The sequence below is a fragment of the Notamacropus eugenii genome, chromosome 5 (genome assembly GCF_028372415.1).
Source record: "Notamacropus eugenii isolate mMacEug1 chromosome 5, mMacEug1.pri_v2, whole genome shotgun sequence".
Classification (NCBI taxonomy): domain Eukaryota; kingdom Metazoa; phylum Chordata; class Mammalia; order Diprotodontia; family Macropodidae; genus Notamacropus; species Notamacropus eugenii.
Genome location: NC_092876.1, coordinates 325,273,017 through 325,288,503, shown reverse-complemented (window position 1 = coordinate 325,288,503; position 15,487 = coordinate 325,273,017).

Sequence of the window (15,487 nt, the reverse complement as noted above, 5' to 3'; positions counted from 1 at the left end):
CGGAAGATGTGAAGTACTTTCTGGTTGTGGATTATAGGATAAGACTGTTTCTAGAGGAAAATCCTGCTTTGAGAGGACATTATTGGATATGTGGACAGACAGCTTATACTCACCATCCGTTAAACTGGAGGGGTGTTTGTTATATTGGATTGGTGAGACCTAAATACTTTTTCTTGCCTGAATCAGGGAAACGGCATCTGGGGGTTCCTCTATATGATGATCTAGCCAAAAGGAAGAGGAACATTGACACCTCCCTCACTCAAACTGGAAATGCAAATGGGTGGGGTGACACTTGGCCTCCTGAAAGGATAATCAGAGAGTATGGGCCTGCAACTTCAGCTCAAGATGAGAGTTGGGGTTATAGAACCCCTATATATCTATTAAATAGACTAATCAGACTCCAAGCAGTAGTTGAAATTATTACCAATCAAACAGCAGAAGATTTGGACTTATTGGCCGATCAAGCCACACAAACTAGGGAAGCAGTACTGCAACATAGGTTGATCTTATATTATTTACTTGCAGAAGAAGGGGGAGTTTGTGGAAAACTCAATTTATCTACATGTTGCTTAAAACTTGATGATAATGGAAGGATAGTGAAAGAGATCACCAAAAATATCAGGAAGGTTGCTCATGTTCCTGTACAAACTTGGAACTCCCTTTTCAATACGTCTTGGTGGTCCTGTTTTGAAGGGAGCTGGTGGAAGAGATTACTGTGGTTTGGCATCATAGCAATTAGTGGTATCATATTACTTCCTATTTGTTTACCTTGTTTGATTTCACTTATTACTAAAATAGTTAGAAAATTCTCTACTAAAACTTGCTAGAGTAGAAGAGAGGACCGAAGGAGCCTTCGGTTGATGATACTAAAGAAGGAAGGATGGGCACCTGTGGAGACAAAAGACAGGAATGATCCTGATTGGGATAAGGAGATTAATAGTGTGAGATCATGTTACAGAACTGTGGTTGAAATATCCATGAGAAGTCTACAGGTTAATAAATAAGAGGAGGGATTGAGTGGCATAGGTTTAGTGAAGACTTCTCAGATTGTAATTCTTCTCCCAGGGGTGAGGTAAGACTGAGAGGCTCAAGGTTACTATATTTTTAGAACAGAATAATTCCATATAAGGATATAAAACTGTGTAGTACATTAGGGTCTCAATGATTGGATAAAGTTTACCTAATTCTTCAATGTCCTCATTTCAAAAAGGATTGGTTAGATTTTGTGTCTAGAATGTAAGATCATATTCTCAGCTAATGAGAATAATGGTCAGTGTGGGGGGAGGGACTTGCGTTAGAGTCTATATAAATCACTGCCTTTTCTTTGTCTTGGGCTTTCCTACTCCTACAGGTTGGCCCCGCTTCTCGAGAATCAAATAAATCTCTTTTCTGTCATCACTTTGAGAGGCCTCTGAGTAATTTATTTATGTAGGGATCTGAGCCATCCCACACATTACTGTGCTATAAGAAATTATGAGCTCAATGATCTTTGAAAGTCTAGAAAGACTTGCAGGAAACAATGAAAAGTGAGCAGAACCAAAGAATGTTGTATACAGTAATGGCAATATTGTTTTAAGTTTTTTAAGTTTTAAGTCATTTGAGCAATTAAGGCATTTTGGCTAGTTATAAATACACAAATTAAAATTAAAGGACATATGAAGAAAGACACTACCTGTATCCAGAGAACTAATAAATAGAAGTAGGGATAGAATAATTCTACATGTTATATATATATATATGTGTGTGTGTGTGTGTGTGTATGTGTATATATGTGTATGTATATATGTATGTATATATATGTATGTGTGTGTGTATATTATATATATGTGTCTAATAGTAGCTAGCTCTAAAGCAGGGTGTGGGGAGGGAAGAAAAAAAGGAAAAAAAGAAAATCACATGATAATTTTGCTATACATTTGGAGGGAATAGCAAGTTGTACATGGTAGATTTGCAGTTTCACGTATAATTATCTTTTTTATTGTACTGTTGTGGAAATATTCATTTTGTTCCATGAATTGAAAACTTAACTTAAAAACCTTAACTTAAAAAAAAAAAAGAACTATTCAGAACAACAAAAAAAGGTACCTAAAAGGTGGCCATGTGGAAAAGGGAACAGACATTCTCAGTTGTTGCTTTCGAAAGGGCAGAATTTTCCTTCAACATAAGCAGAAACTTCATATTATCACGAAGTTAAAACTCAGATACCTTAGAGATAATCATAGGTATCTAACTCAGCTCACAGCAAAATTCCTCAGAGCTGCTTAAACCAGATTAAAATGCCATTGAAAATGTTTAACAAAATAAATACAACTACAAAACAACAGTGTTGCTGAGTCATGTCTGACTTCTTCAAGACCCCCAAGCAACATTCTGTCCATGATGTTTTCTTGGCAAAGACAATGGAGTAATGTGCCATTTCCTTCTCTAGTGGATTAAGGCAAACAGAGGTTAAGTGACCTGTCCAGGGTCACACAACTAATAAGTATCTGAGGCCACATTTGAATACAGGTCTTCCTGACTCCAGGCCCAGTGCTCTGTCCACTGAGCCAGCTAGGTGCCTCCTAAAAAACAACATTTTCAATCATTTTTCAATTGTGTTTGACTCTTTGGGACCCCATTTGGAGTTTTCTTGGTAAAGATGCTAAAACGGTTTGTCATTTTCTTCTCTAACTCATTCGAATGATGAAGAAATTGAGGCAAACAGTTAAGTGACTTGCCCAGGTTCACCCAGCTAGTAAACATCTGAGGCCAGATTTGATCTCTGGACTCAAACAAAACAACATAGTGTTAATTCAGATAATAGATAAGTCAATCTGTGGCCCACTTTGATCTGTTTCTATGTTTCTGTTTAAGTTCAACAACATTAGTTTATCCCCATTTTACAGATGACACCCCACAGAGGTGAAGCAATTTGCCCAAGGTCATATTGGTAATAAGTACCAGGTCTTCTGATTCTAAATTGAATGTTCTTTTCAGTATACCACATTGCTGTCAGTGTCTAATAGGTAAAGCTATCCAACAGTGAAATAGATTATTTCACTGAAAGCTTCTAATCACTAAAGGTATTTGAAGTGGGCTTGCATAATTGTGCTAGAGGGCTGCAGTTCTCAAGCTGTTTGGTCTCAGGACCCCTTCACATTCTTAAAAAATATCATTACACCAAAGAGTTTTCATTCACTGCATAATATCTATTCAATATTTACTGTATTAGGAATTAAAACTAAAGCATTTTTGAATGTTTATTTAGTTCATTTAAAAATAACAATAATAACCCTATTACATGATAACACAAATAACATATTTTATGAAAAATAACTATATTTTCCCAAACAAAAAATCCAGTAAAAAGAGTGGTATTGTTTTGGTTCAAATATATATGAAGAAAATCTGGACCCCACACAAATATGTAGCTGGAAAAAGGAGGAGTATTTTAATGAGCAAATACTCTTAGTATCATCATTATGAAAATAGTATTGGTCTCTTGGGTCCCCTGAAAGAGTCTCAGCGATCTTCAGGGGTCCATGGACCGCACTTTGAAAACTTCTGGAACAAGAATTTCTGTCTAGATGGTGCTTAAACTCCAAGCCCCAAAGGCTTGAATGAAATTTGTATGTCCTAATATCCACCACCAGGGGGCAAGCAAATTAAATAAATTGAAAATCAACTAAGAGTTTAAAGAATAGGGCTTCCTGATCTTTTGTAATAAGAAATTAGTTTCCATTTTCCTCAAGTCTAGAGAGCTGTACCTATTAAGGGAGAAAAAAATGAAAGGAGTTGGAAGGTGAGCAAAATGAGGGAGAGGATACATTGTAAGCTCAATATGAATCAATAATGCAAAATGGTAGCCAAAAAAAAAAAAAGCTATTTTGATATTAGAATTCAGTAAAAGAGGCAAAGCATCCAGGAATAAAGAGGTGATAGATCTGTTCTACTTTGCCTTAGTTGGACCACATTTGCAATGTTGTATTCAGATCTGAGCCATACCTTTCAGGAATAGCAATAATGCCACCACTCTAGTACAAGCCCTCATCACCTCACACCTAGATTATTGCAATAGTCTGCCAGAAGTCTCTCCCCATCCCAATCCATTCTCCATTCAGCTGCCAAAGTGGTCCTCCCAAAGTGCATGTGGGACCATGTCACCGCTACAATACACACTCAGTAAACTCTAGTGGCTCCCTCTCACCTCCAGGATCAGAAACAAAATGCTCTGTTTGGCATTCAAAGCCCTTCATAACCTAGCCCCTCCTACCCTTTCAGTCTTCTTATTCCTTACTAACCACCAAGCACTCTTTCATTCAGTTACACTGGTCTTCTGGCTGTTCCATGAATAAGACTCAGCTCCAGGCATTTTTTTTTTTTTTGGCTGAATCCCATGCCTGGAATGCTCTCCCTTCTCCTCTCTGCCTACTGACTTTCCTGATTCCCTTTAAATCTCACTGTCCATTGGAAACTTCCCCCAATCCCTCTTAACTCTGGCGCCTTCCCTCTCTTAATTATTTTCCATCTATCCCATATGTAGTTTGAACATCTTTGTTTATTTGCTGTCTCCCCTCTTACACTGTAAGCTCCTGGAGGGCAAGGACTATCTTTCACCTCTTTTTGTAATCTCAGCACTTAGCACAGTACCTGGCACATAGTAGGCGCTATAGAAATATTTATTGATTGATAAGCTAGAGAGTGGCTAGAGGAGGATAACCAGGAAGATCCAGGGTCTCAAACATTATGCTATATGAGAATTAGTTGAAGGAAATGGGGATGTTTAACCATCAGAAGAGAAGATTTAGAGACAGCATGATAGCTGCCTTCAAGTATTAGAATGGCCATTATCTGGAATGGAGATTTGACTGCCTCCACTTGGTCCCAAAAGTCGTAAGTAGGAGCAATGGGCAGAAGGTGCTAAGAGGCCAATATAGCCTTGTAAAGCCAAATAAAAATGTGTTTACAATTCCAAGTACAGCAGCTTCTCTCAGAGAGACTTCATTAGATATCTTTAAGCAAGGCTGGATGACCACTTGTTGAGTATGATATAGAAAGAATTCTTTGGTTAATATGGACATATGTTTTGGATGACTTCACATGTGCAATGGGTATCATATTATTTGCCTTCTCAATTAGGGGAGGAACCAAAGGGAGAGAGAATTTGAAACTCTGAATTTAAAAATGAATGTTGAAAAAACTAAAATAAAAACAACAAACAAAAAGAATTCTTGCTCAAACATGAGGTTAGACTAGTACTGGATTTGGAGCCGGAGGGTATGGGTTCAATCCCTGTGTGACCTTAGGTAAGTCATATGAACTACCTGGGTCTCAAATTTCCTTATCTTAAAAAGGAGGGGCCTAGACTAGATAATCTCTAAGTTTCTTTCCAGTTCCATATGATCCTATGATCAGATGGCCACTAAGGGCACTTCCAACTCTGCGATTCTATATGCACAGATGGACTGAAGAAGTCTTACAGTATGTGTGTATTTAAGGGGAAGAGGAGGAAGTTACTTAGAGTCCCCCAAGAGGATTGAGTGGGGAGGAAACGATAACAAAAATCGATATTTATAAGGTGCTTTAAGGTTTGCAAAGCACTTTGTATTTTCTTACTGAAACTCATTATCCCAAACAAGCCTCCTTACAACCTTGTGGGGTAAGTGCTCCACTTCTTAGTACAACTACTCACTACTCTGTGAATTAACTAATCTACTGAATTATTCAAAAATACCATATACCCTGATAGTAGGAGTCAATACTTGGAAATTGATCTCCAGTTTTCTCCTCCACTTGACAAGAGTTGGTGAAGAGAATTAAAGCCTAACAAAGGGGACAAAACACAAGGGTGTTAGGGAGAGTAAAGTCAGAAAAAAGATAGCTTAACTGAGAGGAGCAATGAAGCTAGACACCTTAAGAAAGATAAGGAGCTTCACTTATGGGATGAACTGAATTGAAGTCTCCAGAACTGGATAGAAAAGTAATGCTTATGAGAAGGATTAGGTGTGGGTATATATCTGTAGAGAAAGTGTTCTTAACCTATGGCCTATGAACTTTTTAAAAAATAATTTGACAACTCAATTTCAATATAATTTATCTGCTTTTATCCTATGTATTTTCTTTTATGCATTTAAAAAATATTATTCTGAAAAGAGGTACTAGTTTTCACCAAATTGCCAAAGGCATCTATGACACAAGAAAAGGTGTAAAAATTCCTGCTGTTCATGGTTTACATGGCAATGTGTTTTGCATGACTACACAGAGTAATATAGGATACTTTGTCAAATTGCTTGCCTTCTCATTAAGAGAGGGAGGAAGGGAAGGAGAGAATTTGAAACTCAACATCTGAAGAAAAAAAAAGAATGTTAAAATTGTTTTAACATGTAATTAGGGCAAAATAAAATATTAATTTTTTAAAATTTTGCCGTAGAGCACTGTAAGCTCAACTGTAATTTATAGGCATTGAACTATGCTCCCTTGGAGAAATACCACAGGAAGTTTGTATTACTCCTGTGACCTACTCACTATAGAACTAGCAAACCTCAACTAAAAAAATAAATATGTTTCTGGAAACTCTTAGGAGAGAAGCATACAGACTGGATTAGGGTTGGAAGGCCAGGAAGCCTGTCATTATATGATAAAAACATCTGCAAAGCTTAGAGAGTCAATGCAATGATTGTGAGAATCCAAAAAAAGTATTTGCTACATTAGGCCATCCGTATTTAACACAGTATAGAAAAGCCAAGGGAGGGAGGGAAGAGCCAAGATGGCAAAGCAAAGTTAGGGACTCGCTTAAAATTCCCCAAACCCCTCCAAATGTCTGTAAAAAGAGTTCTAAACAAATTTTAGAGCAGCAGAACCCACAAAAAGAGTGAAACAAATTTCCAGCCCAAGACAACCTAGAAGGTAGACAGGAAAAGATCTGTTGCACCAGGCTGGGAGAGGAATACAAGCTACACTAGCACAGACCTGGCCAGAGAACCCAGAGCAGGCCTAAGGAATTAATCACAGGCAGCTGTGGTGGTTTCCAGACTTCTCAACCCACAAATCAACTTAGAATGTCAGTAGGAAAGGTCTGTCAGACCTAGGTGAGAGAGGAGCACAGTTCAGCTCCAGGCCCAGGACAGCCCCAGGGTAGCAGCAGTGGCAGTGGTGGAGGCAGCAACTACTTCCAGAGCTCTCAGCCCACAGATGGTAAGGGCTGATCAGGAGATTACATAGGTCTTTTTGCTGGCACTAAGGTACAATCCTGTTGTTTTGCCCATACTTAGATCTAGGTGGCAGTCCTGGGGTGAGGAGGAACACTGGCATAGCAGAGCTTGTGGCAGCAGGGAAGGGGAACCCTCCTCACAGTTCTAGGGCAGAAAAGAGTACTTGTGGTCACAGACCACAGCACAGGCCAGGAGAGGAGTAAACATTTCTCCTTAGATCATACCACCTTGGAAGCACTGAAAACTTACAGGTGCCTAGAAGTATCTCTGAATATAGCTGCACAAAATCCCTGAAACTTGGGACAGTATACCTTCCACACTGTAAGTAGAGCCCTACCATAACAAAGAGTTTAAAGTCAAATAATTGGCTGGGAAAATGAACAGCAGAAAAAACTCAGACTATAGAAACTTACTTTGATAACAAGGAAGATCAAAACATACATTCAGAAGAAGATAACAAAGTCAAAGCTCCTATATCTAAAGCCTCCAAGAAAAATATGAATTGGTCTCAGGCCATGGAAGAGCTCAAAAAGGATTTTGAAAATCAAGTAAGAGAAGTAGAGGAAAAATTGGGAAGAAATATGAGAGTGATGCAAGAAAATGAGTCAACTGCTTGCTAAAGGGGACCCCAAAAATGCTGAAGAAAATAATACCTATAAAAAATAGACTAACACAAAATGCAAAGGAGGTCCAAAAATCCAAAGAGAAGAATGCCTTAAAAAGCAGAATTGGTCAAATGGGAAAAGAGATCCAAAAGCTCACTGAAGAAAATGATTCCTTCAAAATTAGAATGGAGCAAATGGAAGCTAATGACTCTATGAGAAATCAAGAAATTAAAAACAAAGCCAAAAGAATGAAAAAATAGAAGACAATGTAAAATATCTCACTGGAAAAACAGATGGAAAATAGATGCAGAAGAGATAATTTAATTTAATTTAATTTAATTTAATTTAAAAATTATTGGACTACCTGAAAACCATGATTAAAAAAAAAAAAAGAAACTAGACATCATCTTTCAAGAAATTATCAAGGAAAACTGCCCTGATATTCTAGAAGCGGAGAGTAAAATAGAAATTGAAAGAAACTACTAATCACCTCCTGAAAAGATATCAAGAGGAAAACTCCCAGGAATATTATAACCAAATTCCACAGTTCCCAGGTCAAGGAGAAAATATTGCAAGCAGCCAGAAAGAGACAATTCAAGTATTATGGAAACACAAACAGGATTAGCAGCTTCTACAATAAGGGACTGGAAGGCTTAGAATATGATATTCCAGAGGTCAGAGGAGCTAGGATTAAAACCAAGAATCACCTATCCAGCAAAACTGAGTGTGATCAATTGGGGGGGGGGGGGGGGGCAGCACAGGAATTGATATTCAATGATGTAGAAGAATTGAATGCTTTCTTGTGAAAAAATAAGAGCTAAAGAGAAAATTTGTATCATCTTTCCATGTAATTCATGAGACCTTTCTCAATATTAGGGTAGTTGGAGGGAATATATATAGACAGAGGGCACAGGGTGAGTTCAATATGAAGGGATGATATCTAAAAAATAAAGTTAAGGGATGAGAGAGAGGAATGTACTGGGAGAATGTGAAAAGGAGAGGTAGAATGAGGGAAATTATCTCACATAAAAGAGGAAAACACTGTGACAGGGAAGAGGAGGGAGGTGAGAGGGAATGAGTGAACCTTACTCTCATCAGATTTGGTTTAAGGAGAGAATAGCATACACACACAATTGGGTAGATAAATCTGTCTTACCTACAGGAAAGTAGGAGGAATAGGAGTAAGGGTGTAGTGATAGAAGGGAGGGCAAAATGGGGTAGAGGTAATCAGAAGCAAACACTTTTGAGGAGAGACAAGGTCAAAGAAGAAAATAGAATAAATGGGGTTGGGGGCAGGATAGAATGGAGGGAAATATAGTTAGTCTTTTACAATATGACTATCAGGTAAGTGTTTTACATGACTATACATGTATAATCTATATTGAATTACTTGCCTTCTCAATAAGGGTGGGTGGAGAGGGAGGAAGGGAGAGAATTGGGAACTCAAAGTTTTAAAAACGAATGTTAAAAGTTGTTTTTACATGCAACTGGGAAATAAGACACACAGGCAATGGGGTACAGAAAGTTATCTTACCCTGCAGGAAAAAAGGGAAGGGGATAAGAAAAGGGGGGAATAGAAAAGAGGGCAGATTGAGGGAAGAGGTAATCAGAATGCACACAGTCTTGGGGTAGAGGTAGAGAAGAGATGGGGAGAAAATTTAGAATTCAAAATCTTGTGAAAGTGAATGTTGAAAACTAAAAATTAATTAATTAAAATAAACAAAAAAGAAAAGCCAAGTAAGATAATAATTAAAGTGAAATCTAAAATATAGAGAGTGATACACATAGGAGCAGTGGCACCTAAGGATAAAGATATAGTCAGACTATAGCAAGTGATAAGTATGGCACGTAGCCCAGACATATGTGCAGCCCTTGATTTTCTTGAGACACAATAACTGCCAACAAAATTTCAACTGATGTGAGTAGTATATAAGATACCCAACAAATGTTCAGCTGTAAAATGTAACTGCCACCAGCAAGACTCAATCTCAACTAGCTGGAGCATCCTCTCTTACATGGACCATGGAAACAAGGCAAATAATCCACACTTCAAATGCAGACTTGAAGTCTAAATATCACAGATAATATGGCAAAACATGGAACTGTCAACAAACAGTGCTACCTAGAGAGGTAATAGCACTAGCAAATGGAAACTAGGAAAGCAAGATATGCAAATAACAGCACAAGTCTGACTATATCTTTAGCCATGAGTGCCACTGCTCCTATACATATCAGTCTCCACACTAGTATCCCCTTTAATTATTATCTCACTTGCCTTTTCTCCATTGTGCTAGATAATAAAATGGTTAAATACAGCAAACACTTCTTTTGGAGTGTCATCATCATTGAATTGACTCTCTATGCTTTGCAGATATTCTTATCACAGGCTACCTGGCCTTCTAACCCTGCTCTGGTTTGTATGGTCAGAATTACAGATCTACTTCCTATTACAATTACCAAGAGAATACTCATAGTCAAGTTGGATAAACCCACCTCTACATACTTTGACCATTCATGCAACCTCTACAGAGACCTATAGAAGCATAAAAGCAAATAATAAGAGTGAAAATCACAGGGATACTGACTCTTCAACATAAAAAAATGGATCTCAAATGATGACTAGTAACAGAAGAATAGAAGGACTGATTAAGGTACAGGCTAAGAAAGAGGACTAATATGTTCTCATTGTATGAGTAGAATGTGGAATATGCCTGAGCAGCAATCCATAGGAACTAGTTCACTGATTTCCAACCTTCCCAAGAACAACTTAGGAAAATTCCTTTATCTGTAATAGATGACCTCAGAAACTACCTCAAAGACATGTTCCTCAGTGACATCATCATCAAGTCCAGTAGCCCACATGCATCACTTATAGTGGTAGTACTAAGAAAGAACGAAAAGATACAAATGTGTAGATCTTCAGACTTTGAAAAAAGAATCAACGTGATATCAAGAGTTCAAGATGCTCTATATTGTCTATACGACAGCTAGAACTTCTCAGTATAGGATTTATGTAGTAGCTATTATTAGAATTCTATGGCAAAGGAAGATAAGGAGACAGCTTTCATCTATATTTTTATTTTTATTTTTATCAGTTTGAACGTAAGCCCCAAACATCTCAGGGGCATATATCACTTTCTAACACCTGATGAAGAAAATAACTGGAGACACAAATTACCTGGAAGTGTTGGTATATCCAAGTTATCTCATTTTATTTAGAAAGATCCATTGCATTGACAATAGGAAAATGATCTTGGACTTTCAACAAGGTGTGAGCACTAGCTAAGAAAGTCAAAGTACTAATAACATGGTCAAAGCCTTCAAGATATAAGGATCTTCCTACAATCTGAAAGTTATCACAAATTTGTTAAGAACTATGCTTCTCTCTTTTTGTGGTGACAAAGAATTGGACGTTAATGGGGTGTCCTTCAATTGGGGAGTGGTTAAATAAGTTGTGGCATATGCTTGTGATTGAATATTATTGTGTTATAAAAAATGATAAGGTGGATCATTTCAGAAAAACATGGGAAGACCTATATGAACTGATGCAGAGTGAAGTGAGCAGAACCAGGAGATCATTCTACAATCGTAATAGCAATATTGTAGCAATGATCAACAGTGAAGGACTTGACTGTTCTTATCAATTCAATGATCCAAGACCTTTCCAAAGGAATCATGATGAAAAATTCTATCCACCTTCAAAGACAAAACCGATGAACTCTAAGTGCAGTTTGAACTACAATTTTATTCACTTTATTTTTCTCGCTTTTTTGCAACATGGTTAATATGGAAATATGTTTTAAATTATTCCACATGTATAACTGAAATCATATTGTTTGCCTTCTCAATGGGTGTGGGAGGAGTGGAGGAAGAGAAAGAATGTGGAGCTCAAAATTCTTTTTTTTAATGAATGTTAAAAATAATTTTTAAATTGCTATGCTTCTATTGATAAATCACCTAAACAAGTAGTTTAGGTGACCTCATTTATGTTTATGTGATGGAAAAGAACCAAAAACAAAAGGGCAAGAAAAGTCAGTTTGTCTTAAGTCCTATAAAGCCCTTTGGAGATTGATGGATGGACAGATGTGAAAGAACTTCCAAAGATCTAATCAACTGCCTCACACACCCACCAGTATTGACTTATGCAGATCAAGAAAAGATGCCAGGCTGGGCAACTTGGGGGAAGTTCTGTCCTAAAAAGAGTTATAGTCACCAGAAACCAGTTGCATTTTGCCACCAGAGTACTGAGTGGCAGTAAGATTCATTATCTCCTACATAAGCTGGAGTTCTCAACTTTGTAATGGGTTTTTACTGAGATTGTTCAAAGGCTACGCATATGGATGAAAATTCCACATATAAACTTAAAACAATTCACTGACCTACTTTGACCAGTGCCAAATTAGATGATGCCTGGGTAGTGGCACTTGCCAACCATGAATTCAAAATACATTACCAAACCAGAAAGACTAATGTAAATACCCTGTCCTGAAAGTCACACAACACTGAAGCTATGGTCATACCTAAGGAAGGAGTGAAGGTCACATGTGACATTGTGGAGTTTTAAATTGTCCAATCTACAATAAAAGAAACTGAGGCAGAGCTCTGAGACAATGGCACTTTATTAAAGGGTCTATGTTTCCCTCTAATGAAGTGGACTTCAGATCTTCATGATACAAGATCCCCTTGGTCCCTAGGACCTTACTTTTACAGGGTTTGATACCCAAATATGCAAAAGAGGCATAATGAAATATAGAATCTCATTACTTTTGAGGCCAAAAACAATGTATCAGCCAAAAAATGGTATATCAGCAAGGAGATCTCAGATTGGGCGAAACACCAGGCATCTCCACTGACTAAATGGTCATAAGATGACCACCGGCTCTTATTGGACAAGAGGAAATGATCTGGAGGTACAAAAATAAGTTGGGGGACTTTCCAAAGAATTAAGGCATCCCATCTATGTGGGCTTTGGACATGGAATTTGAGCAAAACAGGTTAGAAATATCTTTGTCAGCATTCTTCTGGTTGAGCAACTGAGCCTCATAACTTGGTAAACAAGTAGAGAATACGACATTAAAGTCTGAGGCCTATTATAAGAATCTATCTCATCTAATTATCCCTATATGATTTATGTAAAATATTAAACTGATTAATACTCATTGAATATAGTAGGAGTCCTAATGAATCATTTCTCACAATATCCAGCTATCTGGGATACACATAAATGAGAGTAACTAAGAGCTTGGGACGTCCATCAGACTATTGTGACATTGGTATTTGTAATCTCTGCGTCCTTGAAACAACCTTCTCTGCCTCTACTGTCTGAAGGAAAAAGGGAAGAAGCATTTATTAAACACCTAGATACCTTAGCTGGGCACTGGATCCTCACAACAATCTTGGGATATAGGTGCTATTATGATCCCCATTTTAAAAGTGAGGAAACTGAGGCAGGCAGAAGTTAAGTGATTTGCCCAGGATCATAGAGCTAGTAAGTATTTGAGTCTGGATTTGAAATCAGGTCTTCCTGACTCCAGGCTGAGTGCTCTAGAATCCACTGTACCACCTAGCTGCCTGAAGATGAAGATAGATGACTAGACACGGTAGCGGGTGGATGATGAAGATCTGTGAGAAGTAATACAAATTAAAAAGCAAGGAAATTCTGCTAGAAAGTTCAAGTCCTAGTCCTCAGAAGGTACACTACTATTTCAACAATGGCAGAAATTAGAGTTGTTCAAATGAATACCATATCAAGCTGTCACTGATCCCATACATGATGTTAGGAAGTAGTAAGCACTGCTGTTGCTTGGTTGTGTCTAAATCTCAGTGATGTCATTTGGGGTTTCCTTGGCAAAGATACTGAAGTGCTTTGCCATTTCCTTCTCCAGCTCATTTTACAGATGAGGAAACTAAAGCAAAGAGGGATAAGTGACTTGCTCAGGGTCACATAACTAGTAAGTATCTGAAGCCAGATTTGAACTCAGGTCTTCCTGATTCCAGGCCCAATGCTCTAATCTACTTTGCCACCTAGCTGTATGCCCCCAAAAAGCACTAGAAACTGGTACTAGGGGTATGTAGGTGGCAGTGGATAGAACACCAGCCCTGAAGTCAGGAGGACCTGAATTCAAATCTGACTTCAGATGCTTACTAGCTGTGTGATCCTGGGCAAGTTACTTAACCCTATTTGCCTCAACTTCCTCATCTGCAAAATGAGTTGAAGAAGAAAACTGCAAACCACTCTTGTATCTTTCCTAAGAAAATCTCAAATGAGGTCATGGAGATTTGGACAGGACTGAAATAATTCAGCAACAACAAAACAAAAAACAACTGGTGCTACCTTTCAGGAGATCATGTCATATTTTGATGATTACCTTTTCACAACATATATATAGATATACCCAATCAGGAACCAGAAAGCTTAAACAATTGCTAAAGTATTATGGGAAAATACTTAACTTCCTGCCAGGATCAGTTTTAACTAAGGCAGAGACTTTGAGAGCACACAATTCAGTGAGATATTAGCTTTGGCTGGCATCAAGAAGTCTAGAACTACAGCCTGAATATTTCAAGCTCATGCTACTATCAGGGACAGACAGTAGGGACACTGAGACCAGGATAAGAATCTAGGTGGAGTCTACATAAGGCATTCCTGGCATGCACATACAACTCCACCTGGAATGAGACTTTCCACAACACCTTCTGATGTTTGAACAAGAGCCATTCTTGCCTACTGGCTCGTGTTTTGGAATTTCTGAGTTCACAGATAGTACTTCTTTCAATTGAGGAAGAAACTCAGAGAAGCCTAATAGCTACAATTTTGACATAGAACTCTGAGAGAAATAAATAATGGCATGACATCTGAATTCCAGTTAGTCCTACTGAAGTCATTACAGGGTTAGTTTGTTTTACTGGCTAATTATGTATATTTGCTTGCTGAGGTATAGAGATACAGGGGACAAATACATGTCCTTCATGTAAATTAGAACTGTAGTGACTAAAGAGCTATCCAGAATTCAGGACTGTGGACAAATATGCTCAAAAGTACCCCAGCTGAGTTCGAACTACTGTTTGCAGCTATAACAGTCCCAAAGAGAACCTAGAAGCAGCAACAAATCTGACCAGTAACTGAGATACCATTTTCTGCAACAACCTTATCTATTGACTCTTCCACATTCAGAAATAAACTTAGTGGGGCAAATACCCTGTAGAAATTGCTTTATATTTGAACATTCTCTCCCCAGGGACTAAGGTATTATAGAGGAACCCTGGAGAGGATAGCTTATACTTGGATTTTTGTTATATCTTCTTAATAAATATCCCTCTGCTAATTGGTGTTAATTGGTTAGAGGATACTGAAACTTTTATCACCGGAGTAGCAGTGATATAAGGAAGCAACTAGCTGTAACTGATGATAGATAGTGGGGAAAACACACCAATATAAGGATTAAAGCCAATATATATTAGGCACCAGTGGAGAACCTATGGCTTCTAGATCCTCAAGTTCAGCCCTTTAACTGAATCCAAATTTTATAGAACAAATCTCCTTAATAAAAAGAATTTGTTCTGTAAAACTTGGACTCAGTCAAAAGGCCATACTCAAGGATCTAGAAGGCCAATGTGGTCTTGAGGCCGTAGGTTCCCCACCCCTGGTAGGGAATCACTCTGACCTCTCAAAAGTACCTCCAAAACTCTGAG